At 38.0% G+C, this 27861-nt stretch overlaps 1 long non-coding RNA gene across 2 annotated transcripts; it reads right to left on the reverse strand.

The window, feature by feature from the left end:
* Positions 1-1650: 1650 nt before the first annotated feature.
* On the reverse strand, positions 1651-11217 carry LOC131992718 (uncharacterized). 2 transcript variants are annotated; one of them, XR_009396240.1, is made up of 4 exons: positions 10923-11217; positions 10515-10666; positions 4946-5103; positions 1651-2727 (listed from the first exon to the last, which is right to left on the reverse strand). It is a non-coding gene; the product is annotated as an uncharacterized LOC131992718 (long non-coding RNA). The 2 variants fall into 2 exon arrangements; XR_009396239.1 differs by lacking the exon at positions 4946-5103 and having other exon boundaries at positions 10923-11208.
* Between the last annotated feature and the right edge of the window lie 16644 nt (positions 11218-27861).

A 27861-nucleotide genomic window follows, 5' to 3' on the forward strand; every position in this document is an offset into this window, starting at 1 on the left:
TGTTCAACTGCGCATCACACTAATATGGAAATTACAAAGCATGTGTTTGAACACTTGTTAATAAAGCAGGCCGACTGTTGCCAAATATTTTAATCTTCTTTATTCATACTTATGTAAGGGTAATGGGGCAGTAAAACTACTACAAATCTACATTGAATTGAATTTTAAGTGAAGAAATTGAATAGTGTCACAGCGATGGAATAACAGTTGGTTGTCAACAATAAAACTGGCAAATATCTGTATCGTACTAGATGGAAACAATGCTAATAATAGGCACTTATGTGATAGAAATGTGTTTGTGATCCAGCCTGGATGGGTGGGGCAAATCAATTGGGCAAAAAATAAATATATAAAATAAGTCCTTTGTTTACTGGAATGAGCTAAAGAAATGCAGAGAACAAGGCTGATGCTGGAGCTGAAACAATTTGATTAATTGGTTGACAGAAAATTAAACATTTTTGATGCTAGATGTTTGAGGTGGGAATCAGCAGAGGCCCCACAATACAATTTCATCCCGATAATTGAGTCACGAATACGATATTATTATGCGATTTTTTTTGCAATATGGTGAGTATTGCAATACAATATATTGCGATTTAACTGTTTAAAAGCATTTTGTGTCCACAGAATTAAATTTAATCAATAATTGTTTTGTCAAATAAGAAAAAATTCTCAGTTTATTCATCTCACTTCAGTCATTTTATTTCTCCACAATGAGAGTCAAACCCACAGACCGACCACAAAGTATTCAGTCAAATTGAACTTAACTGATATCAAACATATATGGACGACAACAACTATAGCATTTTCTTAAACTTTCCTCAACTTTAAACTCCACTGCTGAAGAAATTTAAAGTTAAAAAAAGCCTAACTTTGCAGCAGTACTTTGACAACTTCCCGACACGATATCCTGACGCACATGGTGCCTATAGATTCTAATTGCATATGATACCAGTATTTCCAGTAAATACCTAAAAGTGAGCCTGCTACAGCCTCCGAAAAAACAAAAACGGAAACAGAAACTACTATTGTTGGAGTGTAAAATATTGATACTTGGCAGCCATGAATTGATATTATATTGCCACGAAATATCACGATCATAGACTGTATATAAATAATGGACGTAGTCACCGTGACGTCATCCATTGGTTTGTGGACTGCCCGTTGGAAGCCTCGAGTTTAGCGTTACACTCGTCGCAATCTTGCGTCGCCATCTTGTTTCCGATATTGGGAGCAGACCATATTTGGACTGGGGACTTTGGACTCTACACTGGCAACCTGACTGAGTGAAGCTGCTGCTAATTCATGTTAACATTAACTGGAGCATGAATTGGGATGTTAGTTTTGACTAGCAAAAAACAAAAACAAAATGTTTGTTACTTACCTCAGAAAACTGAACAGCGACTCCTTGGAGTGTCTGTTAGTCCAACCAAACGCTGAACAAGACATTTTTACTGAACCACTGCTGATCACGATACTATGCTGTATCGTTTTTTTCCAGCACCTCTACTAGATGTATTGTCTGAAATTGAACAGAAATGCCCAACATCTCTGGTTTCAGCTTCTCCAATGTGAGGAATTTACTGCATTTATTTATCTTTCATGATATTTAACCAGATCTTTATGGGTTTTGGTATGATGATTGGAAAAGCAAGACGTTTAAAGATGTCACCTATGGCTTAAAGGGGGAAAAAAAACACTATTTCTTGACATTTTATATACCAAGCAGGTATCTTAACAATTCTTTGAATGTAGACTGGAGCTGAAAATAATAACTGTCATTACCGATTTTCTTGATTTGATTTATTATTGTGATATTGTGAATATTATGATTTATTGTCTAATCAAATGCCAGAATAATTCCCATCGGTTTCCTACAGCCTATAATGCCATCTTTAAAATTACTTTTACTGTCCAAGAAACAGTCGAGAACACACACGAGCCAGGTTGCAAGGCAGATAAAGCAAAAACAATCATAGCAGTGGACAGCGTGGGTCAATCAAAGAATTTCGATACAATTACTGACAGCCATTGACAGCAAAACAAAATGTGGTCAATAAACTTGTGCTGTAGTGATGAGAGTTTGTAGGGAAGAAGGATTATTCAGCAACCTGCTAATGGCAGTTGACCTCATTGTGTGTTTTGCCAATATATAATTTTATTCACATTTGGTGAAATGCAGATGCAAATCAAAATTATGGTGATTACATTTCTGTCAATCACCAAATCAATAAATCGTCTCCTGACATTCACATTTTTTCCAGTATTCTAATTACACATATTAACCCTAATAACCACAGACAAGAGATTTTTTTTTTTAGCCACAACTCATGGCAACACAGGAGCGCTATAAACATGGCATCAAATTGACCATTTTATTCCACAAGCCCAAAATAGCACCGCATTCATTCAAGGCACGGCATGTCAAATGTCAGGAGCACAGAGGAAGAACTCCCCATTTTTCCTTCAAACGCTGGTGTCTCTCACCGCCGAGACTGGATAGAGATTGAAAGCATTACAAAGAGGCAGAGTTTCCATGTGTCCTTAGCAGAGAACAATACCTCAACTTTGAAAACAGCTCCTGCTCAAAGTGAACATCATTCGCTCAAAAAGACTGAAAAACAAGACAACCAATGTCGCCGTAATATCAGGATGAAGAAACGACAGACGGATGACAGCCCTTAGCTGTCTTCAAATCCTGGGTTTCTTTCATCACTGGGTTTGAAACTAAAGAAAAAGGGACAAAAAAAGATGGATGGAGTTCAAGGATGCCTGACAGATGGACAGTAAAGATCCGGGGCTCGCCCCTAGCAGTTATAATTAAGTTGCGTAATTGCACAGATAATGATTCAGTCTGCCTTCAAGTCAAACACTCCATGACACACAGCAGAGAAGACTTTGTCATTTGCCTGCCTCGCTGCAAATGTCATCCTGCAAAAAAAATGTTTTAGTGGTGTCTGCAACCAATGAATAAAGACTTTACAGAAGTGGTGGCAGGCTTCATTGTCAGGCTGGTGGGTGATACAGTCCCCCAGGTTACCGCTGCGGCTCTTCACTGGAAAAATCCATTCACAGTGCTCTGAAAGTTTTATACTCTGCCTGTAACTCGGGGTTTGTATTAGAGTACATAGACCTTATAAAAAAAAACGTCCTAAAACTTATGGAGAGCAGTCAAGGAAAGTAAAGGCTGTTTTATAGACACTCGCTGTACAAGATGGCAAAACAGGCACTACGATTAAGGCTATCCACTAAAAGGGCAACACCCTAAAACACATCAGGAATAAGAGCTTAGCATTTGTGGAGTTGTCAAACAGAAAACCACAAGCCAGCCATATGGATTTGCTCACTGCAGTTGAATTCGTTAACAGTGCATTATGCATCGCAATGCATAGAGAGGCTGCATGTAAAGACTTAGTTTACTACACTTTGGGTATTTTCTGATTCCACTGCAGATGCCAAGGCAGGTGTAAGCTGTCAAGTGCAAGAGATGAATGCACAGTAAATCTGTGTCAGGATTTTTAGTTTATTAAGCAGACAGGATGTCACAGCTGAAAAATCTAAGCTCGTGGAAATATTTTTTATTATCGATGATGTGCAGGAAGAAATGTGTGCGGTGGGGAGTAATGGAGTGAGGTCATTATGAGCGCACCGCTTGCATCAAAACCCAGAGGCTACAGACAGACTTTGGATCCATCAAAGCCAATCTCTAACCTGGCAATGAACTCTTCAATTCTGAATATGATGTTGTTTTTACAGTTATATTTTAGTGAAAAGGATGATGGAGTGAGTTTCCTTTAAGATGGAAAACTGACTGCAGCCAACGATCCCAGTGTTTATACCACTGTGCACTTCGGGCCATAGCAACTGCACTCACAGCTTTCACCCCCTGCATTGTGATGGAGATATCCACTGAAACACACAAGAACTCATTCTCAACTCTTAAAAGCATTTTGGCTAGAAGCGACGCATCGCATGTTGCTTGAAAACACAGGGTCCATCTCATTCAGCTCGCCTTCAAAAACAAAAAAAGGCCCTCAAACACAAGTTAAAAAATAAATGGATATTTTGATGAATATAGATGCAATGTCCAGCAAAACAGCCTTCAGCTTTACTGATGCACAGAGCGAGAAATCCAGAGTAAGTTTAGGTTCCTTGTGTCTGTCTATGAATGCTGTGTTGCTTTACACCCCCTGTTAATGAATACACATCAATATTAATTCATATTTCTGATGGTCTCTGCGTAGGCTGCTTTGTATAATGGCATTATAATATATCTTGTTTGCAAGCGCACCTGTTGTTGAGCCAAAGTGTAGCGGTAAAGTCTTTTGAATTTCGAACCCAGCAATCAGTCAAAGTGCAAAAAACAGTTGTACAATTTGTTCAATCATCAACCCAGGGTCTGTTGACGTCCCTGCCAGATGTTTGCTCTTGTGATTCATGTCTTACATTCATATTTCTTAATGGCTTCAACCTTGCTTTAAGCGATAAAGTTCTATTGTATCGATGACATTGTAACCCAACTTTAACTTGACTATTGAACAGTCAAATGACATTGGCCATGTCTCCATTTACCTGTTTTTATGCACACTTTGATGTATCACATTAGAAAAGCTGATAAAACACTGCACAAAAATGGTTTTGCCTCTTTCTGAAGGTAGTTTTTGCCTTTTGTTGAAAAGAGCCAACGCACTAAATGAGATATATGAATGCCTTCGTCGAATAAATTCTCAGAGAACAAACTCAAAACAAAATTTTCTGCTACTATGGGGTCTTTCGATCAATCAATGCCATCACTGAAGGCCATTTCTTACGGTTAGGAATCCTTCAGGTTCATTGATCAGGGTATTTTACAGAGAGACTTATTATCCGCAGAGGTCTCCTCCTCTCAAAATCAAACAGATCAGATGATTAAAACCAGTAAAAGCATGAAATAAAGAAGTATCACCTTAATAATTTGTGTTTCTCCAGAACTGTTCGGCTTGTCAGTGGAGGAGCTGCTGCTTTCACTGCTCAGCGTGTTTTTTTCTGGTAACTTAAGATCCAGACATGCAGGAGGTTTTGTCCAAGAGCTGAATTATCTGCAGAGCTCTCCTAAAACTAAAACTAAAACAAACAGACCCACTGATTAAAAGCAGTAGAAAGACTGAATGAAGCAGTTTTACATTAAAAACTTGTGTTTCTCTTATTATGTTTGGCATCAGGGGGAAGGGGCTGGAGCTCAGAAGTTGCTAAATTTTGTGCAGCTTGTGTCTTTGATGACTTAAATCTTTCATCATGCTGAAAATATACAGGTAAAATCCACCAACATTTAAAACATGCATCATAAAAATGTGTCTTAAAACTGGATTAAAAAGTGAATTTATGGCAACTTCTGGCAGATAACCACATTGCTGTGACACACTACAGGCTTGATTAAAAATAACACATTTTTCCAGGTTTCCTACTTCCTCTGCTCCATATATCGGTGGATTAGATCCATGCATAGCCTTTAACACCATCCTCTGATGAAACCACACTTCAGCCTAGTTTATTCTCTCCAAACCAGTTGACTTAATTCACTATTCTTTCTGCGACATTTCAAGTGTTTGAATGCTAATAAAATCTGCTTCATAATTGAATGCCAACACAGCTATTGCCAATAAAACAATACTGAGGGGAACCAGAATACACTCCTCAGTCTAGAATCCGCATCTTGTAAGTCGTGCAGTGTTTGAACTATAAATGTATGCAGTGAACTGTTGGTGTTCTTTCATTACTGTGTTCTAACAAGCATTGACTCTGACATCAGTGACAGTGGCCATACATCCTCTCTCTCAGTAAAGACAGAGAAAGAAGTAAGAGACTCCCCGGAGGACACATTTGTTGCCTAGGCTTCAGACTGAGCATGTATCATGGATAAAAAATGACTGGAATTCTTCAGTCTCTCATCTTGACACTCATGCAAGACATTCTGTATGTGTCTGTAATATACTGGAGGTAGACACACACTACGCATGAGCTTTCCATTGCTCTGTGCCCGTCCTTCGCTTATTCAACTTCTTGATATTATTGTTTCCATGTGATTAATTTAGAAACCTCAGCCGCATCAACAACCTCAATGCAGAGAAGACAAAAAACTGTCAAATCAGTGTCCTCGTCATTAAAAGTGAAGCAACCTCCAAGGATTGCATTGGATATGTTCCAGATGAGTCAGAAAGTAGAACTACAGATCGGGGGTAGACAGATACGTCTACAAAGCAAAAAACAAAAACAAGGCATCATTAGAACTGTAGTCATCTGCAGTTTGTATCATCCTCCGTGTGAAAGTCTTTACAAAGCAAATTCAGGGGATAAACAGTATTATAGCTTTGTCCTACATTACCACATTTTAACTGATTTTTTGATTAGATGTAGCTATACAAACTTATCTGTATGCCTCAGTGATGATGGTTTGCACATTTGGTAAACTACAGAAAATAAATCAGGTGGAATAATTCTTCAAATGCCCTGTTCGGCAGATCTTAATTTTCATTCACTCATTCATCATATTTCTCCGCTTATCCACACTCGGCTGGAGCTGATCCAAGCTGACATTGGGCGAGAGACGGGGTACATCCTGGACATCTTGCCAGACTATTGCAGGGCTGACACATAGACATTCACGCACACACGTCCGGAGGAAGCCGGAGTTCCCGGAAGAGCCGCAGGCCGGAGTCGAACCGGCGACCCTCTTGTTGTGAGGCAAGAGTGCTAACCACCGTGTAGCCTAGACCTCGATTTTTTAAGGGAGAATTAATTAAACAAAAAAACACTTCAAAATGAATAGATAACACACAATTAACTTCTCATAAAGAAATTATAATAATATATTTTAAAAATCTCCTCTCTACAAACAAAGACAAACTGTACAATGAAGAGACAGAAGGCCATTATTAATCCCACGGGGAATTCACTTAAAACCACTGGGTTGTTGAGTCTGCAGTGTAGTGATGATAGTGTGGGTGGCACCACTTGCTACATCTGCAGCAGCAGATTGTGGAATGCAAGCACACAAAAGATGGTGCATATGGAGGTAGACATAATATGAACGGAGACTCGTGGCTAATCTTTCCATATCTGGGTTCCTTATGCTTATATTTAACGGCAACCCTGTCCTCCTTTCTACTTACTGCTACTCGTGAGGTCTGCCCACACGGGGCCAGAGTGCAGCACACACTGCTCCGGTTTGTCATCCCACAGACTCTCCCTTTACTTTTGCTCAGTAAACTGTAACCTTTACTGTACATTTACAGCAACACATTGCGGACAAGACAAAACCAGAATAGGCAGTTGGCGCTGGTGTGACATTTGCTGTCTCGACACGAGACTGTGACACAGAAGACAGAACCACAAGAAGACGTTGTGCTGCGGTTTTTCAGTCTCAGTTTTAGAACCGTTATGCCCTTATTAAGTCCTATGTTACATAAATACATATTGTATATCACCTGAGTGAGGTGATAGTTAATTCAATTGAATAAAGAACTAGAAAATTTTCTCTGGGTGCTTGTAATTGTAATCACATCAAAGGATCAAAGGCGTTGGGGTCAACCAATCAGACCAGAGCAATCAACAGAACTAACAGGTGTGGAATCTTCTTGCACAGTGACAGCGGCAAGAGGTGGACAGACTGGTATTTCTGGCCTCGAACAGAAAGCATTTTTGGCAATACCATGATAGCTATCATTGATCCGACTTCACTTTGAGCGTCCTGAGTTCTTCCTGAACAGCTACATATGTTTTTTGTGAAGAAAAATGAAGAAATAGCTTTGTAAGAGCGATCTGAAAAACTGTTAAATATGCTTTCCTACAGAAATCTTCCTGCGTTTTTAATATGGGAGCCAATGGGGCTGTTGGTGCGTGTTGGTGGCACATCTGTGCGTCCTACGTCCAAACTATAACTCTGACAGCTTTACCAGAGGATTGTGAGTGAGAAGACAAATTTTCCTACTTTTCTATGTATAAATTATTTCTGTAGGGTGGAATTTGCGGCCTGGAGCACAGTTTTCAAATTAATTTTTTGACTATTTTTTCTCTGACACGAACATTCCATGCAATGCACACCCATTATAATGTCAGAATTTCTCTGAAAATGATCATGGTCATTGAACAGGGATTGATAAAAAAATATATATATGACCTATCGAAACGTGGATTAATACACCACTACGCAAGACTTGTGTCTACTGTTTAAAGTTTAAATGGAGGTGAAATTATGCCGGAGAAATAGACATTTTATTGTTCTTTTTTGCTCTTTTTTTTTTCGGCCGTCCCATTCACTTCAATGCTAAATTTTGTGGAGTTTTTCACGACTTTTCACGATATAATTTGTCCTGCAACTCTTCAAGTTGTAGGACTAGTAGCAGGACGAAATTGCGTCCGGAAGAGGAACAAGAAAAAATCCACAGTATAACAATAGTGCTCGGTGCGATTGCCCCGTGGCCCTAATAAAGTGTTTTCATAAATTAACCTACCTGTACCATGATTTTTACTTGGAATACGAATATGATCTTGTTTATGGTCGATAGTATGTATATTGTTAACATGATACATATTAATTGGTATTTAGATTTTCCTATATCTAACAACAGCCTGTTCAGCAACTTTAGTCATTATTGCTCAAACATACGTATACATACATATGTGAATGAGCCTGCGCATGTATGTGTAGTGTTTTTTGTGGATGAAGCACAAATTTAATTTTATCATTGGTGCGATGACAATAAAGTCTTCTGATTCTGATACAAGTATGTAGTTTTGTTATTTTGGAGGATTTCCAGTTTTATAAACACAGTCTGTTGTTGAAACAAAAGGTGAGAGTATCTTGAAGCCATATATATTGATGTGTCTGCCTCTTTTGTGTTTTTATACAATATGAGGCACCTTTCGATTCCAATCTTTCACTTGCAGGTAAATAAGATATGGATTTGCACGCAGACTTGATTTAGTACTCTTTGTGAACAAAAACAGTAGGTATTGGGCTACAACATGAGTGAGTGCTGACATGGGGTTATACTAATGATGCAACGCCTGAGGCATACTGACAGGTCTGCTGTAGGGGGCCAGGCCAGAACTCCAGGCTGCTGATGCTTACTGCTGACAGATATTGACTTGTTCTGAAGCAAAGGCCTTGCGTGGCGGTGTTGGTGATTACCATGTACTGCTTGTTGACATGTGGAGTGTGTCAGACATATTCAGAGGTTTGAGGCCCCCACACCGTGACACTCTGAAGTAGTGGTAGAGACTAAATATGTCTTAGTTAGAAATGGGATCCTTTCATCGATTTTATTTTCCCCCCAATTTATGAGCTATGGCTAGATTACATGTTCTCATTTCCCTCAGAGCTGACGGTGTGCACTCCCTTATACATCCTCCACTCTTTTATTCTCAGCTCCCTCTTAGCGTCACCCCTCGCTCCTTTATTTGTTCCTGCTTTCTTTGATTATCCAATTAGTCAAAAGTCTCTTGGTTTAAATCATTCAATCGGTTTTCCCTGTCTTTTGTCCCTTTTGGGTTCTACCACATAATTAGACATTATCCTGAAATGGAGGCAACACTGCCTCCTAAAAACCATGTACAAGTAATTTGCTTTGGCTTTTTTTCCTTCTTTTTTTTTTTACATTTAACATAACTGCAATGCATTCGTAGTCAATGCTGCAAACACGCAGAGTCTTGTCAAACCGGTACTCAGCTAAACTGTTCTGGGTGTGCAGATACATGATATGAATAAAACATTTTTAAAACATTAATAGGGCACTTTTTCATAGTGGCCAAAAAAAATATCTCTGTATCGCTAAATATGCCTAGTACAAGAAGCCATTCAAGCCAAGCTGCCCAAGATTTGACAGGCAAAAGTGCTGATCCGAGACACAAGCTTACTACATAATCAGTTAGTATATGCTACTAAATTAACAGTATACTATATTGCAGCAACTTCCCAAATAGGCATTTGGATGAACCAACAACATATTGGGAACCTAAATGGTTACTTTCATGCCTGGAAAAATATTAAAACTTAACAAAATGACATGCATTACAAAATGATATATTAACTGCAAAATATATAGCATACACTAATAAGGAATTTCCCAAATTTTTGGGAATCTGGGATGTATTGTGCAATATGAACACACTACAAACTTACAAAATTTCGCATTTACTTGATGTTAGTATGTGATGTTAAACCCAGCTACAGCTGACAATAAGTTCAATCATGATTCCTTGCAAATATTCAATATATGTATATCCCAGCAATGCACAAAACATCACACAAATGAGTTTTGACTCAAAAGTTGCATACGGCAGTTAGTTCAACGAAGAACAAATAACAACAAAACAGTAAATATAATTTCCACAGAGCAGTTTAGTCTAGCCAGTTCACCCACTCAAGGGTTTCATGCTCAAATTATCACTCCATGCCAAAATTTCCAAAACTGATCAAAGGATATTCTTACATAAATTAGCCCAAAATGATTTTCACAGCTAGCTTTTGGTCTTACCTGCACATCTGTCAGCAGCTGTTTCACCTGACCTGATGATGCTAGTGTGCCAAATATTCCAGGGAAGTTTATAAACGATGCCAAGGGTGTGCTCAGATCTTACAGGATGGATATGCAGCCTCTTCACCATCACACAGAGAGCTGCACCACACCTGTTGACAAAGTATCAGCACAGGTTAGCTCGGGTCTACTTTGAATGCGTGTGTTTGACGTTGCTGACTGAAGTGGGTGTATAGCTAAATTACAGATATTTTTTCCCCACATTGATCCATTACTGCGTTGAAACGACTGTTGCAAACTGCTGCACTTAAGCCATTCAGTATCAGAAATTGCACTTTTAAGAGTCATAACTCAGTCAAACCTGAACATACAAACATCATACACACAGTGCAGGAATTGAAAACTTACCCTTTCCAGTGTTGTCGGTATTAACGTAAGTAAATCCATTTCGAAATAAAATGACAAGTTAGCTACTCATAGCTTAAAACCTTGCCTCAAACATTTCAGACGTTTTTTGTTTAGCTGGGGGGGTGTTCGGTATCAAAATAAATCCAGCGTCATGGTGTTTGTGCGTCCATGCATAAAGTGTGAACATAAAGCGGCAATGTAGGCCTTGAACAAGTAATATAGGCTTTAAAAAAAATAAAAATAACCGAGGTTAGCGTCTCCGACAAGCAGGTGTAGGTGCAGAACATAATTAACTTCCTGTTTACATCCTCCAATGCATAATGGGAAATGTAGGTACTACCACCCAAACTCAAATCTTCTCAAATGGAGAAAAAGATCAAATGCATATCGCCACCCTGTTAAAATAATCGCCTAACTAGTTTTTACAACTAGTTTTGCAGGAAACACAAAAAACTTCACCAAAAGTGTAACATATTACATTTATTGATTATTTGACTCAAAAAGGATGTAACAAAGGATGGCTATTAGCATAGTAATAACAGTGCGTAAATTACGTAACTTAAGAGAAATAAATTACTTATTTTTATTTTTTGAACATGCCTTTGTGACTTAAGCAAGATATGGTAACACTTTATTTTGAAGGCGTCTACAGAAGAGTCACACAAGCCTGTCAGAAACATGACATGACAAGTATCATAAACATTAATGTTACTTCAAAATGTCATTAATGTTCATGACACATCCCATGTCATGTTTATGACACTCTCATGGCACTCTTATGTAGACACCTTCAAAATAAAGTGTTACCATATCTCGCTTAAGTCACAAAGGCATGTTCAAAAAATTGTCTAAGTCACATTTTATTTTGACTTAGGCATAATAAATCAGCTTAAGTCACACACTTGACATAGGCCATTATCTTAAAGGGGTAAAATCACATGATCTGATCAACTCAGAATGTAGCCGATTTTACCATAGGTGGACGGCATCATGAGGAGATGATTTAGGCAAAAAAAAACAATTTTGATAAAAAATGACATAGGCGATTATTTTAACAGTGTGACAATATAAAAAATGTTGGTTTTTTTTTTTTCATTTTATATCAAACATTTTTAAAGCAAGTAATATAGGTAATAGACAAGTAATATCGACTTTAAAAGACGACTGTAGACGAGTAAAATAGGCTTTTTTTTAACATGTGTTTATTAGTTTTTGTTTACAAATTAGAGCAAATCAAACAGCAAGATATTATTGCATGCAACAGAGCAAACTTTTTTCTCCCTCTTCCACTCACCAAATAAGTCTAGAAAAACATGTTCGAAATTAAAAAAAAATATGAAAATAAAGCAAAAGAAAATACGTAAAAATTAAAGTAAACAAATAAATAAATAAAAATAAAGTAGTATTGATAGCAATACGACCCTGGGTATGGTATACAGTATTGCCATAGGTCATGGACAAAGATGTACATACATATACATATAATCACTTTAATTATTTAGTCAAATACTGGAAACATTTATACTGATAATTTAACCAGTACATTTTAATGTAATATAGGCTTTTAAAAAAAACGAGGTTAGCATCTCTCCCACGAGCAGGTGTAGGTGCAGAACATAATTAACTTCCTGTTTACATCCTTTAATGCATAATGGGAAATGTAGGTACTACCACCCAAACTCAAATACATTTTCATTTTATGCTAATAAAGAAATTAAAGCACATATCTATAATATATATGTATATTTAAACCCTATGTAGCACCATTCATATGCCAGATAATTGCATCTCTAAGCAGCCTAATGTGTCTTGTGTTTCATTTATCTACCTCAGATAGTGAATATGTCATAAATCTGTAAATGAAATAAGTGAATAATCTGTCATGAGGCCAATCCAGCCACTGTATACTGTGGTGAGTCGTTGATTTACTAACAGTTCATTATTTAACTGTATTTTACTGAATTTCATTAGCATTATATATTTCCTTCCGCAAATAACATAGATAAAATGTAAGAGCTGGATTTAATGCGACTGGGCCCTCCTGCTATGGGACTGCTCTTTATTTAATTCCAGCGTTGAAGTGAGAACTTGTGATAATGACTTCTTCCCCATATAGAGTAGCTTTGGGGCTTCTCAACATTGATGCTTCCTTAATACTGACACCTTTGTAAAATAAATGCCTCCCAGTGCTTCCAAAGTGACTGCTTTAATGTCAGTAATACCAGATTTTCTCTAATCTTAGTACAGAGGTTTGTCATACTATATGTGATGCTGCATGGATAATGCCCATTATACATTTATCTATTGTTGCTTATCAATATACTCAAGTTATTTTTACATTAATCTTAGTCCATACAATGAACAACTGGGGTCTGTGGAAATAAACTTCATGCATTATTAAAATAGGTTTAAATGTTTAAAGGACAGTGATAATACAATCAAAGTACGTACAATTTCAACATGCAGCTTTAAGAGACAAAAAATAACCAAAAAAAGACACAAAATGACCAAAAACAGACACAAAAGGACTACAGAGACACAAAATGAACAAAATAACGACAAAAACATTGACACAAAGACACAAAATTACCAGACACAAAAGGACAACAGAGACACAACATGGCCCAAAAATCAAACAAGATACAAAATGACCACAGAGGCAAAAACAGCATGAAAAGAAACAAAATGACCACAAATAGCCACAAAACAACCCAAAAAAGAACTACAAAGACACACAAAATTACCACAAAGAGCATTAAATCACAAAAAGTGCACAGGGACTACAAAGACATGCAATTAAATAACAAAAAGAGACACAACCACCACAGGTCTGTGCCTTTGTCCTCTGTGGTAGAGGTAATGGGGCCTTTTTGCATGCCTGTGCCCAGAATAAACAATATCATTCAAATGTACATTCTATATTAACATCAGAACATTTCTCAAAGAACATTTCCACCATTTCACCTGTTAGATTTCCCACTCACCTTTCAGCACAATTTAGCCAGATGAAAAGACAGATATTACAAATATGCTGATTACGTGATGAACCTGACTCAGATCTCATGAATGAAAAACATACCTAGTGATAACAGACCAGAGAAATTAATGGGATTTTTATGTAAAAGAGGAATGAAAGATATCTTTTCTCTGAAACATACACAAAGAGTATTAAAGAGGTTAAGATACTGAAGCCAATATCACATCAAGCACAACTCTGTGAGGAATCAGTCTGTGATCTGAGCTCCATTCCCGGTCGTGGTTAAATGACACTTGAGGACCAATACTGGGGTGGTGAACCATGAACAAAAGGTGCCCTCTGTCTTCATGAAAACTCAAGGCTTTGTTGCATAGGGAGGTGTATTAACAAGATATATTCTTTGCCACTGTGGTATACAGCAAGCTTTATAACATAAAAAGTTAAAGTGTAAAGATGTCACTAAAAGTTCAGTTATAAACATTTGAAAAAAAGGCTCAATTCAGGATACAAAGACCATATAGAGTCCTTGTTGATAGTAAAGGTCAGCTGAGCCAGAGACTCAATTACTCTGCTGGAAAACCTATAAAGTGAAACTAGTGTACAGCGCTGTGTGACTGCACGGCTCACTGTGAAGATGACTTGAGTGGAGCAAAAGCTCCAAATATACACAAAAACACACAAACTCAAGAGTTTTTTATTTCCAGTTCCCACTTCAGAGAGAATTTTGTCTAGCATCCCGGCTCACCTCAGGGATTACAATTGTGTGCAGTCAAAGTAAACAAGTGCATCGTAGCATCTCAGATCCCAGACAGGCAGACAGGAGGAAGGAAAGAAGGAAGGATGGTAAGTAGGTAGGTAGGTAGCTAGATAACATAGCACGTATTCCTGTAGCCAGTTACGCTGTCATAATATTGATTAATGTTGGAGTTTGTCTGTGACAAAGTAAGCAGCTAAAACAAATGATAAAAGTCCTATATAAATCTATGTGAAAAAGACTGTCTGAGACTTCAATTTGATATCTGAAGCTCGACACAAAATAAAGAAATTTTGAAGGGTAAATACAGAACTGTATGTAGGACACAGGCGGCAGATAGGAAGAAATGACAGATAATCGCCTTGCAAAAGAAACTGAGTTGACACATTTATCTTGAATTCATAAATAAATAAAAGCAGTGGCTGAAATGAAATAAGCAGCGACAAGGGTCTAAAACTTTGTGCGCAGCAGTGGCAAAAATTGCATTTTCGCTCCTCTGATTAGTTTTTAATGTGAGGAATGAAAGTGACGCAAAAACCTCATCAGTGAGAGCAGTTGCTTGAGAGACATCCGAGGCCTTTGTCATCATATCATTTCTGTGTCTCGAAGTCCTGATCTGGAGCATTGTCACGTCTCATCATTATGCCCTGATGTTATCACTTACCACTGCTTGAGGACAATACACAACAGTGCAGATTAGCCAAGTTAAAAAAAATCCAATTAATCGGGAGTTTAGTGGGGAAAGAGTTTCAATTTAATCTCCCAAAGGAGGAGGCTTCATGTACCTCATTGAAGCATGTCAGAGTTCAGGGGTTTAAGGGATTGTGCCACAGGCTTACCGCGTCTGGACAGGGACAGTTATTGAGTGCACTCGTCCTTGGGGTCGGACAAGGGCTTACGTGCTAGTGATGAGAGTGACAATGGCAGTTGTTCCTGATTGTGTCCTGTAGTGTTTGGTTTTGCAAAAGAGATGAAAAGAAACGAAAAGAGTGAAGGATGAGTATGGAAGAATGCATTCAACTAATGCTGAAACAATTAGCATTCATGGAATTCAATTAGTGCTTAAAAGGATTAGCTGATTAATCAAGTGGACGATAGTAATGGACAACACTTTTGATGAATTAAAAAGGTTCTAAAAAAGACATTCAGAACCACGAAAGCAACAGCATTTCAGACCCAAAAAAACATGCACACACATGCAGCACGTGTGACCATTCTGGCTACCAAAACAAAGAAGCTTGGATTACTGCACATACAGAGGGAGTGTGACTTAATTTTATGCTCAGCATGCAGGCTGTTCTCATTCTTTGTTTGAAGTTACACCTTCAAAAAGTAACACGCAATAAATCATAGATAACCCACTTAATTGTAAGCAAGGAGGTGCAGCTCATTAAGACCCATATTGACGTTTTGTTTGTTAGACGAATGAAGCAAAGAGGAAGTGAGGAGACTTGGTATCATGACCAATAAAGTCCGTCCAGGGTGGGTTGGAGTGGTGATGGTAGATGTGTCAATTATACACAGGACAGGATCCAGGAGAAGTGTGGCCGTGTCTCCTGTAAAACCAAAGCAAACATTGTTGGTTTAAGTTAACCTGTAAATTAACTTCCATATGTAGACATATCACATTCTACATCACTTATTATTATTAGTTTATTTAAAAGGGGACAGTGCAATTTCATAAAACACATGATTATACATGGTTAAAAAAGCCAGAGTTAGCCAGAAGGCTAGTTTTCATCTGTAGTCCCTGGCCATGATGTAAAAAAGCAGAGAATTACAAAACAAAAAACGAACAAATAAAAAAACAAAAACAAAAAATAAAAATAAAAATACGTACAATATACAAAATACATATACAAACACTTACGATATGATTAAGAAAAAAATACAACATCACATACAACATCACAACATAACATTTTATCATAACATCAAAAGAACACAACAGTCTTATCTTTTAGTGTTGGCAGCTGTAGGTGTTGATAAGCCACAATTTCAACTTTTTTGTGAAGGCCTTGTATGTTGTTAGCAGTTTAACCTCCTCAGGTACTGAGTTCCACACACTTGCACTCCTTACTGACCAGGCCGACTTACTGAAAGTGCTCCTGCGCAGAGGAATATAACAGTCACCTCTGACTTATGACTTATGAAACTACGTCCAGTAGGTACACAGTGATGTAAATATTTTAACTTAAACATTGATCTTTTTTTCCTCACAAGCAGTTTTAGTGCTGTTTAGGTGTCTTTTACACTGGGGAAGCTGGGGAAACACTTTTTGAAATGGTCTATTTTGACCTGTTATCAGGTCAGGACCTCATACAAGTGCCCCATTAGGCGCGTTTCCATTAGGGTAAAAAGTGGCCGCTGGGAAAGTTTCCGGCCACGCCCTCTCAAATGGCTGCTCACTCGGCGTGTCTCCATTACAAAAAAAGGCCACAGAGGGATTTACAAGACTTACGATAGTGCGTATATACTATCGTCGCGTAATCACTTAGCGACAGTTTTGACCATGACATCACATATGCGATGGATTTAGTGGATGGTATTGGACTATAGTGGAAACTCAACTATTAACACTAAAATTGCATATGTTGAGGGCCATTAAAAAAATGTTTTTACATTTGAGCCCTTTTGTCCCACCACTGTTAACACCTTTCTGCACAAACTTGGTGCAAAGTAGTTCTGCTTCACAATGTTAACCACATGTTAACATTTATATGTCATATATCATGATTCATAACCATAACAAATAGTTGTTTGCTGCTTAACTAATGTTCAAAATCACCTCTAAAAGACCTTTAATCCATGGTTTCAGTCACTTGTCAGGCAAATATACCACACCTCCTTAGGCTGCAGTTTTTCAAATGTGAGGATGTGTTACTTTTCTATATTTAACATTGTTTTTCATTGAATGTCTTTGGCTTTTTGGTCTGTTGATTAAACAAAAGAAGCAATTTGATGTCGTCACCTCGGATCCGGGAATTTTGACAGGGGTATTTTTTCCTCACATTTTATAGAATAGATGATTGATTAAGCAGTGAGGCTCATTTGATAAGGAGCACAGTTTCTGTTCAAACTCACTGTATTGTTTCACCAAAGTTAAAAGTCATGTCCACATTCTTGGCACTAAGTAGAGTTTCTTCTCAGTTCTTTTTAGGGGTGGTTTAAAGTCAGCTGTGTCAACTCTGATGCCACAGTACTCTGCCAGAAAAAGGTGGCTTGCCCAGCTGGGATTAAGTTGAGGAATTTAAGTATATCAGCGCTCCTTCGCTCAGAAGTAACATTGATTGATTGTAGAGTTTATTTTTGCTTTGCAGTCAGCAAACAACCGCTGGGCTGCACTCCTATTTATGTTGATTATGCATATTTTTGTCATTATATACTTAAAATGTTTGCCAAATTATCCACTTACACTCCATGGTTGCGAAGGACACAGCTCTGAATATTTGTTACCTGTGTTATCAAAATTCTGCTCATGTCAGTCCATCAGGTTAATGAATTCAGGGCTGATAAAAGGACTCTCTCCATATGTTCACCTGTACAAGCAAATGTAACCAAATTCAGTACAGATTGCACTCCACGGATTCACTCCTGCTGTTAGCGGATCAAAATGTGACATCAGGGACAGAGACGGTAATAACAAATGTGCCCCTTGCATTTTGATTTTTGCTCATATTTGTGATGTTTGACAGAATGTATTAAAGTCACAGAAGCCATAAAAAAGTGATATCTCTCGTAGAAAACTATTGGAAATCAGTGATCCTGTTTTATAATTTTTTTTATATATACATAAAAATTATCCCAAAAAAGTGAATTCATTGTTAGATGCAGCCGGGGGCAACCTCCCGGTCTGAGCAGTGAAGCTAACCTCGAAGTGCCTTAAGCCTGCAATCTTTAAAAGATACAACAGGGGTCCCCAACAGTAGTTGCAAACAACGACTTCAAACTTGATTTATTATCTCAGAAAAAATTCTCATTGCAAGATTATGGTCTCCATTGCTAGTTTCAAGTCTTTTGCAATACAATATGATGTTAACTGTGTAAATATTATATATAATTATATATATTATAATAACAATTGTCCCATTATTTATATACAGTCTATGGATGCAGCATACTAGTTTGTCCTTACTGATATCATGTGTCTACTGCCTTTCTCATCTCACCCACACTCCAATAGGTGGTACTGTGTGCAAAAGTTCAGGTTCACACTTGCTAAATCAGTAATATCCATGCTCCTCCAACAACATTAACTTGGTGTTTATTATTCAAGTTTTACAGATCAGAATCCCTCTTTGTACTTTTGTGCAGTTCAATAATTCACTTCACTGCCTCTCTCCTCTTACTATTGTCCTTGTACTTTATTCCCTTTCTTTTACACTTGAGTCTGAGAACTTTGACTCCTACATCTTTAACTTGCTACCAAAAAAAAAAAAAAAAAAAAAAACTAGTCAGTAAAAGTAATTGAACCAGGCAATGTATTTTCTCCAACTGTGAACTCAGGATTTAAAACTTTTCTTTGTGCCATTATTGTATTACTTGAAGGGAAAGTTTGGATTTACTGAAGTTGGGTTTTATAAAGTACTTATCCATCATCAGTGTATTACCTACAGTATATCGTGGATGGCAAACAAGCAGGCAGAGCAGGCATGGAAGCTGAAAAATGTACCACTGAGGACGCAGTATCAAAACATAAATTACAGTCAACGGTACATGAACATTAATTTGCTGTCTCTATCAGTCAGTTTGTTTGCATTATTGTGTGTCATTTTTCTGTTTAAAGGGTTAGTTCAGATTCACCAAAGCCAAAAAAAATCACACAAACTAACAAACTAACTAACTGATCAAGGCAGCGGTAGACCAGTAACTCCTATGTTCTGTGAGGTAGAATTACACTTCTTGTAAATGGAGTACAGTGGCTTTGACAAGAGTATAAAACACCATAATCCCCCTCATTTACACTTAAACAGGGCATATTGAGGTACTTATTGAGGGTTGAGGTAAAGCAGTGGAAAATGTCCCAAATCAACCTAAATGATGACAGAATAATGATAGAAAAGATTGTTTGTCAATACCATCCTGAAAAAACCCATATGAACATTTGTCAAAATGACCCATATGATCGTTTCGCCGTACAGAGCAGATCGTTCTTAAAAAATAGCACACGTCATTTATAGGTTTAGGCCAAAAACTTTGGCGTTATAAAAGATAGTTTAAATGCCAGATGGTAAGTAGTTACAAGAATGACATGACTTTCAGAAGTGACATAGTTACATAAAAACGTGATTCACAAAACGTGATATACAGAAGTTAAGTGATGTTTTAATCACAGTTTACTTTTGTTTTCACATGGGACATGAACCCTGTTCTCTTGGGTGAAAGTTCGGAATCTGTTCGACCCATCTACCAACCCTCCCACCCTCCCCTGTGCAACTTCCGTGTTTTATACTTCACCTTGCCATCATGCAAGTAATAGTAGTAGTGGAATAATTTCACAGTGTGGTATAAGTGCTTTTACTTGAGTAAGAGTGAATACTTTTTTGACCACTGCTTTAAATGGGTAAATGGTAAATTGGGTGCACTTATATAGGGCTTTTATCCAAAACGCTTTACACTACACACTATGCTCATTCACCCGTTCACACACACATTCATACTGGTGGCCGAGGCTACGATGCCCAAGTATTACCTAGAAATAAATGTCTTGCCACACTATCAGTTATTTTTTTTATCAATACATCCATCTCCTATATCTGTTCTGTATTATATCAGAGAGGGACTGAGCAGATCCCAAGTGGTATTACAGGCTTGGACAGGCCACCAGTATATCAACACATATCGACTGACAAAACCATTCACACCTTCTCTTGTTTTCTCCCAGTGTGTGTTTGTTGTTTACACAGGTACAGCTCACAGAAACATAACTGTAATACAGGCTTAAATAGTGCAGTGGGTATCAAAGGAATCATCAGGGCTGAGACAGCTTTTAAGTGATCTGTACAAATAGATCATGAATTTGTTCAAGTTTATTTGCTGCCGCTTCTTTTCCTTTGCCATATTATCAAGGGGAAATGCATGCAAATAAACTCTTTTATGTTTTAGCTGATGAAGATTAAGCGCTTATTTTATGGCTTTTAAATTCATGCACCCATACACACACTTTATGTGTAATTTTAAAAAAGGAAATGTGTGTTTGAAAAAGCTCAAGGGGTGCTTCTTCGGACATTTTCAGGCAAGGGATTTTTGCTGGCTCTGCAGAAGGTGCACAGTCATGATTGAGTGGTTTTCCTTGGATCAATAATCCTGGACTATGCAGTATCAAGGACAACAACAAATTCCCAGATCTCCACCAGCCGTCTCTAACACCTGCATCAAGCCCTTCATTGTGAAGACGGGGTCCCATGGTTAAACGGCGCGCATGATGCACAGTCACGATTAAGCGCTGCACCCAGAGAGTCGAGGCAACAGTGGTAAAACAAGTTCTCATTAGTCACCCATTCCCTATTCTGCTCTCCTGCTTGCCTGGAGCTACTCTCACTGCACATGCTTTGAATATATTCACATCTCACACACATATATACACACTCGTGCAGATGTTCAAACATGTTCTTTCTAATTCAAAAATATATCTGACATGGAATTTGATTTAATTTTAATGGCATGCTTTATGAGACCGCTGGACATCTTCTGAATATAATTACGCAGAACTGTATCATATTAATGTTTATTTGCAATACGCTTTGCTGTACCCCTTAGCTGATCTTCCTGACTAGCTAACTGGCTGGTAGGGATGGATTTTATGCAAGCAGCGTGGGAGGTCTACATATTATCAAACTGCCTTCATGGCCCGCAGTTCATCTGCTTGCTTGTTTATCTGCTTATCCCTTACCATTACTGTAATTAGGTCTTTGTACTGGAAGCCACAGCAGTCGTAACAAGAGCTCAGAACAGCATGTGAAGACAGAATGATGGTAAATAGGGCAAAAGCAAAATGGACTATGTGTACAGCGCACTCTCTGAAGAGAAATAAGTCAGGGCCCTGGCAGCAGTGAATGCTGTAATTGCTCCCTTCAAAGAGCCCCTGCCTTGCCAGGACACAATGGAATGACCTTTTGTGATTGCAAACCTCTATTAATGGTGAACCACAGTGGTCAAAGCCTCAGTTCTCTCCTTTATCCTGTCCTGCTCTGTTGTCATTCTAATTATGTAATTTAAGTGTTTTTTTTACAGCATTTCTCATTTGTTTTAAGGGGCAGAGATCTGTTATTTCAATCGAAACAGTTTTGTTTTGTTTCTTACTGTTCATGCTGTGTCCTTGTTTGAGTCATTTCGGCGAAGAAGAACACACTCCCCGGCTCAGATATTCACCATCTGGCTGTTCTCTCAAAGAGTGACAGCTTTCGACACGGTTGTTTGAATTACTAATTTGCTGTGGAAGTCCTTCTGTGACGTAAGGGTCCACGGGAAATGCAATTTTAATGCACAACGGCAGCTTTTACTGAAAGAATGTTTGTCATTGTGTTTTTGAAGGTAATACACATGAGCTGATGTTTAAGCTGTAATTATAACTCGCAGCTTAATGAACCGCTGCACAGATTTTCTTTACTAGCAGGTAATGACGCTTAAAATAAACTCACTGACTGTTCCACTGTAAAATTTTTCATCCCTGAAGTAACTGCAGAAAGACAAAGGACCTTGGCAATACCCATTTAAAGGAGAACACGGTAAGCAATGGTGTGATAGGGTCCTGTTTACTACAGTAGTCTCGGGTCAAACAAACTGACCTTGACCCAGGCGAGCTGTGTTTGTGTCCCATGTGAAACCAAGAGTCAATTTCGTTTTTTGTAATTTGAAGTCAACCTGTGTAACTGCATCCAGTAGTAAAGTGCCGAAGTAGTTGTTTTTAAGGCCAACTCTGTTCTTGTATTGCTTTAAGTTAACTGTTTCCTGTGTAGTTTATTTTGAAAAGCCACTATGATTCCCATTTACCTTTTTATCGTACATCAAGACATACATTTTTTTGGGTCAGATTAAGAGGTCCACATCTGTAGAATTCATTGAATATGTCACTGAAATAATTATCTTGCAGGCAACCTTTTAGGACAAAGTTAAATGAATTAGAATTTTAAAAATAAGCTTTATGGCATGATGTTTCTGTTGGTGGTTTATATCTAGAGATTCTAGGTTTGTTTTTCTGTATTATATATTTCTTTCCTTTTTTCTTTTCTCTTTTTTAATACTGTTAATGCTTGCTTGTGTGTTCAAAGTGGGTGTGTATGTGAAGAGGAGACTTGTGGGTACCCATAGAACCCATTTTCATTGAGATATCTTGAGGTCAGAGTACAAGGCCCTCCTTAGATAGTCAGTCATTTTTTTGCCATGCCATTCCTGAACAAAATGTATCATTTGTACTAAGGGTTTCCTTAGATCTTCTAGTTTCATAAGATTATACTGTCTTCTCTGTAGCCTTGAATCCACTCAGCCTCTGACAGAGAGAAAAAGCAAAAAAAAATCAGATGGACTGGGGTTCAAATTCTTTTGAATAGAGACTTTGAATAAGCTTTTCAGGCCTCCTCTCTCTCTCCTGCACTGTATCTATTGTAAGAGTGTTGTACCTTCATAATTCTGCAAATAAAGAAACTAAACTCAACTGATTTTAAGTAATTAGATTATAAAACTATCATAATTCACTGTGCTGTATTATTTCCATTTCCGTTTTAATGAAGCGAAGAGTGTGCAGCAGACAATGCTTCAGCAAGGTTGAGACAGTGCTATTCATTTATTTTCACCTCCCATTTTTTCCATCAGTGAAAGCATTCAAGAGCCAATATGCTAAGAATGTTGAGCTATTAAGTTTGCCAACATTCTTTGGACTACGGTGAACACCAGATGCCATAGAGAAACTGCTATATCAATGTGATTAAATGAGGTAGAAGTGGAGAGAAAAGTATTGTTTTTATTAGTGTACTGCAAACTTCACAGGGTTGGCCAAGCAATATTTCATGACATGACTTAATTTTGTTAATTCAGAGAGTGTACATTTCAAGACTATATCACATATCCTATGTAACAATTCAACAAGGCTGCTCAAAGGCTCTCTAACATGCAACTGAGAAATGCAGCCTTCTGCAGCCTAAATCTGAAGGGAACAAGCAGTGTCAATATCCCAAAATCCATTCTTTATTGATGTGGTCACTTGGTCACTTTGGTGCTTTTGTACACATAAGCCATTCCACACACAGTATGAGTGTGAAAATAATTAGGAGGAGGGATCTGTCTTAGCTTAATGAAAAATGTCAAAAACCATCAATCAAAAGATTTTGATTGATGGTATGGATGGAGATGGGTAGATGGATAGCAGCTTGTACTGATAAAACTTTATGAATTGTTTTATTTATTGATTTCTTTCCTTAAAAAAAACATTTAACTAGAAAGGCACTGGGAGAGCGCAGACCTTTGCTAAAGCATGCGCTCTCTGGCAATGTTAATGTTCTGACTTGTGGGGGCGTTCTCGTCAGTTTTCCCATTTGGGAATTCATATTTACAAATAATTCCAACAACACATGAATGCAGCACAAATGTCTGATATCACAATGTTAACATAAGTGAAAAATAAGTACAAATCTGCCTTATGATTTGGATTTGCTTCAAAATGTAGTGGGCTCTTGGCCCTGAAAATCAGGCCAGTAGTTTTTCTGTAATCCTGCTGACAAGGAAAGAATGATAATGTCTTCTAAAATGACTTATTCTAAAATAATAAATGTGTGCCCTAGCAAGGCAAAAAGCAGTATTTTGTGGCTTATCTATAGTTGTATTTGCATTCAGTATGTTACTGTCATTACATGTATCCACTGTGACCATTGCAAATACCATGCTCAGAACTGCATAAACTGACAACCCCCAATAATAATCCAATTGCATGACTTAAATTCTTTTTTTGGTTATGCAGAGAGAATTGTCAAAAGTCAACTGACGCCAAGCAACATGCTATAAACAGAGCGGCAAAGAGCCTGTGGAGGAGGCATCACTCAAAAGTGATGGATCTAATTTTAATTATGTGTAAGCTATTTTGTTATACAGGATTAAAATTACTCCACAACCTATTTGCTACGGATCCCATAATTGACATTAAAACGTCTGATGTTTTGTACGAATGTGAAAATATTGACGCACTGTTCATCTGATGAGTAGAGCAACAGTACGAAGCATATTGTACCTGCCTGCCAATCACATCAGTCAGCCCCTCCAGCATGAGTCCAGCTGGTGCTTCCATCTGAGCCAGGGAAAACCTTGCTACCCATATGCAGCACATAAAGAATTCAAAAAGCTCAGGTTTCAAGGCCAAATATTTCAGAAAAGGTCGTCAAGGTTCCTCAAAATGAAGCTGAGGGATTGGGTATACAGTGTCAACTGTAACGCATACAGGGAGGCAGGCAGAACAACAGTAAGTATTAGATGGATAGAAAGAAGAATGGATTCAGATAGGTGGATTTTCTCTGCACAGGCAGAGGTAACAAAAATAATTGATCAAATTGAAGTGATAAAAATGCATGACAATTGAAAAAAGAGCAGTAAAATAGATGTGAAATGAAAAATAGAGCAATAAATTATCAAGTGAGTTGATTTGATCAAAAGAGTCATGATGAGATGAAAACAGGCAGTGTTTCATCATTTTTCCCTGATAAACTTCATTGACATTTAATTTTAAAAAGTGTTGCTCTGATAATCAACCAGACTGTGTTACTGCCTACTGTCTAATATTCATCCTTCACAATACCCAACTGACATTTATTGTTTACAGCAAGCCATTTTTGTTACTTCTGCCCAAATGTCCACTGGGAGGAGAGCTCAGGAGATGGATCTTCTGTTTCCTCGGCCTGCCTGCCTGCCACCAAGAGACTACTTCACCAGTAGGAGTGGATGGCAGCTCTGGACCTTAGTTAGCGGCTAAAGCAACTCGAAATCAGCCAGCACAAACACTTGCGCTGGGGGTCACAGCAGGCTGGTGGCCAGCGGCGGGTTTAACCTGTGTAACGGCAGCAACAGCAAGTTTGCTGATCCAGTGGGGAGTCTGGGCAACCTGGGATTAGACCCTCTGTGCTGGGGTTTATGCTGGCTGAATTTAAGATTGTCTTGCAGCTAACTGAAGGTCTGTTACTAGAGCTGTGGTCCTCTCTCCTTCCGGCGAAGGAGTCTCATGGCGGACGCAGAGGGAACAGAAGGTCCGTATCCGCCTGGAGCTCTTCCTCTCATGGTGGCATGCAGTGGGCATAATATTTCATTGACATTTTGGAGCTGAAGTATCCAAAATTGCTTGCTGTAAACAATAAATGTCAGTTGGGTATTGTGAATGATGAATGAACAGTAGACAGTAATTTTCAATTCACATGCATTTTCCTTCTACCTCCATTGACACATTGTCTTTGGACTTTTTCAATGTTTAGTAACAGCATAAGTTGCTGGAGGGAAAAAGAAACTAACTTTTTAGACATAAATTTGTATGGGAAACTTTCTTATGGCATGCAACATGTTGATCGACAGCTGTAGCTAACAGGACAGATGGAGGGAAGTCGTAGTACTAATGCGAATAATGCCAATGCGTGTTTTTTTCCATGTTTTTAACAAATATTAAATAACCCCCCCACTAGACATGCCAGATTTCTGGTGAATTATGTGTAATAATATATGCCTGCGTAGGTAAATTTTCACACATTTTCACAAACGTAACAACAAGAACAAAGTAAAAGTATTTCCCGCCTGCTGGGGAACATTTGTGAACACATGTTATGGGTTTGTGATTATCGTTTCTGAAAACCCATAAAACAGTCCTGTGCTTTCCATTCAAAGTCATGACTCTGTCACCTCTATCAGGCCTGAATTACAAGCTGTCACCAAGTCACGCACAGAAACTCTAACACATCCTGACACACAGCGGTCAGCTAAGCATTGATCTTAGTGCCAGAGAAAGCTGTTGATCTGTTGGCCAAGGCATCAGAACATTATTAAAATCCTGGGCTTGACTGCATCTCCTTTATCTGACTGAGGATGAGGAGACATTCTGGGGTTTTTCTTTTTATGTTGGCAAGTTGGGAACCAAACACTTTCACTGACAATTGGTAGCCATGCTTAACATACTTTTGTGCACTCTAATTTTTGTAAGTCAGCATAACTTGCACAGGTCAGTAGATTTCTTAGGGACAGAATTTTTTCAGCAACATGCCTTCTAAAACCCAGTCACCAAGATCAGATAAGGCCAGTTGAATTTCAAGGATTTTAATGGAAAACAGCCAGTCCAAGAGGCTCTCCCTTTGTGCTGGTTGGATTATTTACTGCTTGGGTTTTTAAAATGTTCAGTTCGATTCACCGCTTTTGTGGTTTGTGTCGTTTACCAAACCTAAATGTAGAGCCTGGCCTAAATAATATCTTCCTATACAATGAAACTGCATTGTAAATCAAGTTTTGAGGGAAAGTTATTTTCTCACATATTACAAATGTATTTGATGTATTACAAATACATTTCTAATCAAAGTAATCTAATGTAATCTGCGTAACTCAGTGTGGATGGATGGATGGATGGATGGATGGATGGATCAAACGAACATCGGACTATCACGCAGAAGTTAAACCAAACATCAACATTGACTATTTTAACTTAAGAATGTAAGTTAAGTAACATATTAACTTTACCCCACTATGATCAACAAAAACCTCACCTAACCAAGCAGCTATGTTTGAATTCACAGTGTTAACCATGTGTTTAAGACCGTGACTGCTATCCAGGAAAAAATACATTTCAATGTAGGTATCAACAAATCCTTGAGTCTGTGAGGAGGATGAATATGAAAAAAGATTAAATATTACAATTAATGCTCGTCATCAAAATCAACCATTCATGACTTGGAGACACAAGAGATCGAGGTCTTGCACTGACCTTCAGAGTGCCCAGACTTGAATATTACTGAATGCTTGTGGTTATACTCAGAGGTGCAGTGCATATTAAAGGCCTTTGCATGTTCTGCAGGGAAATGTGAAGAAGAAAATAAACTCTGAAGCAAATATGAATAGGTCTCTACAAGAAATTACAAGGCTGTGGTGATCAAAGGTTGAATTAACCTCGCAGAGAAAATCTAAAAAATCAACAGTTGCCTCGTAGGTTACCAAACTTTTATATAGATTTTGAATAGATATGAATAGATTTCCTGAGC

The sequence above is a fragment of the Centropristis striata genome, chromosome 19 (genome assembly GCF_030273125.1).
Source record: "Centropristis striata isolate RG_2023a ecotype Rhode Island chromosome 19, C.striata_1.0, whole genome shotgun sequence".
Lineage (NCBI taxonomy): Eukaryota > Metazoa > Chordata > Actinopteri > Perciformes > Serranidae > Centropristis > Centropristis striata.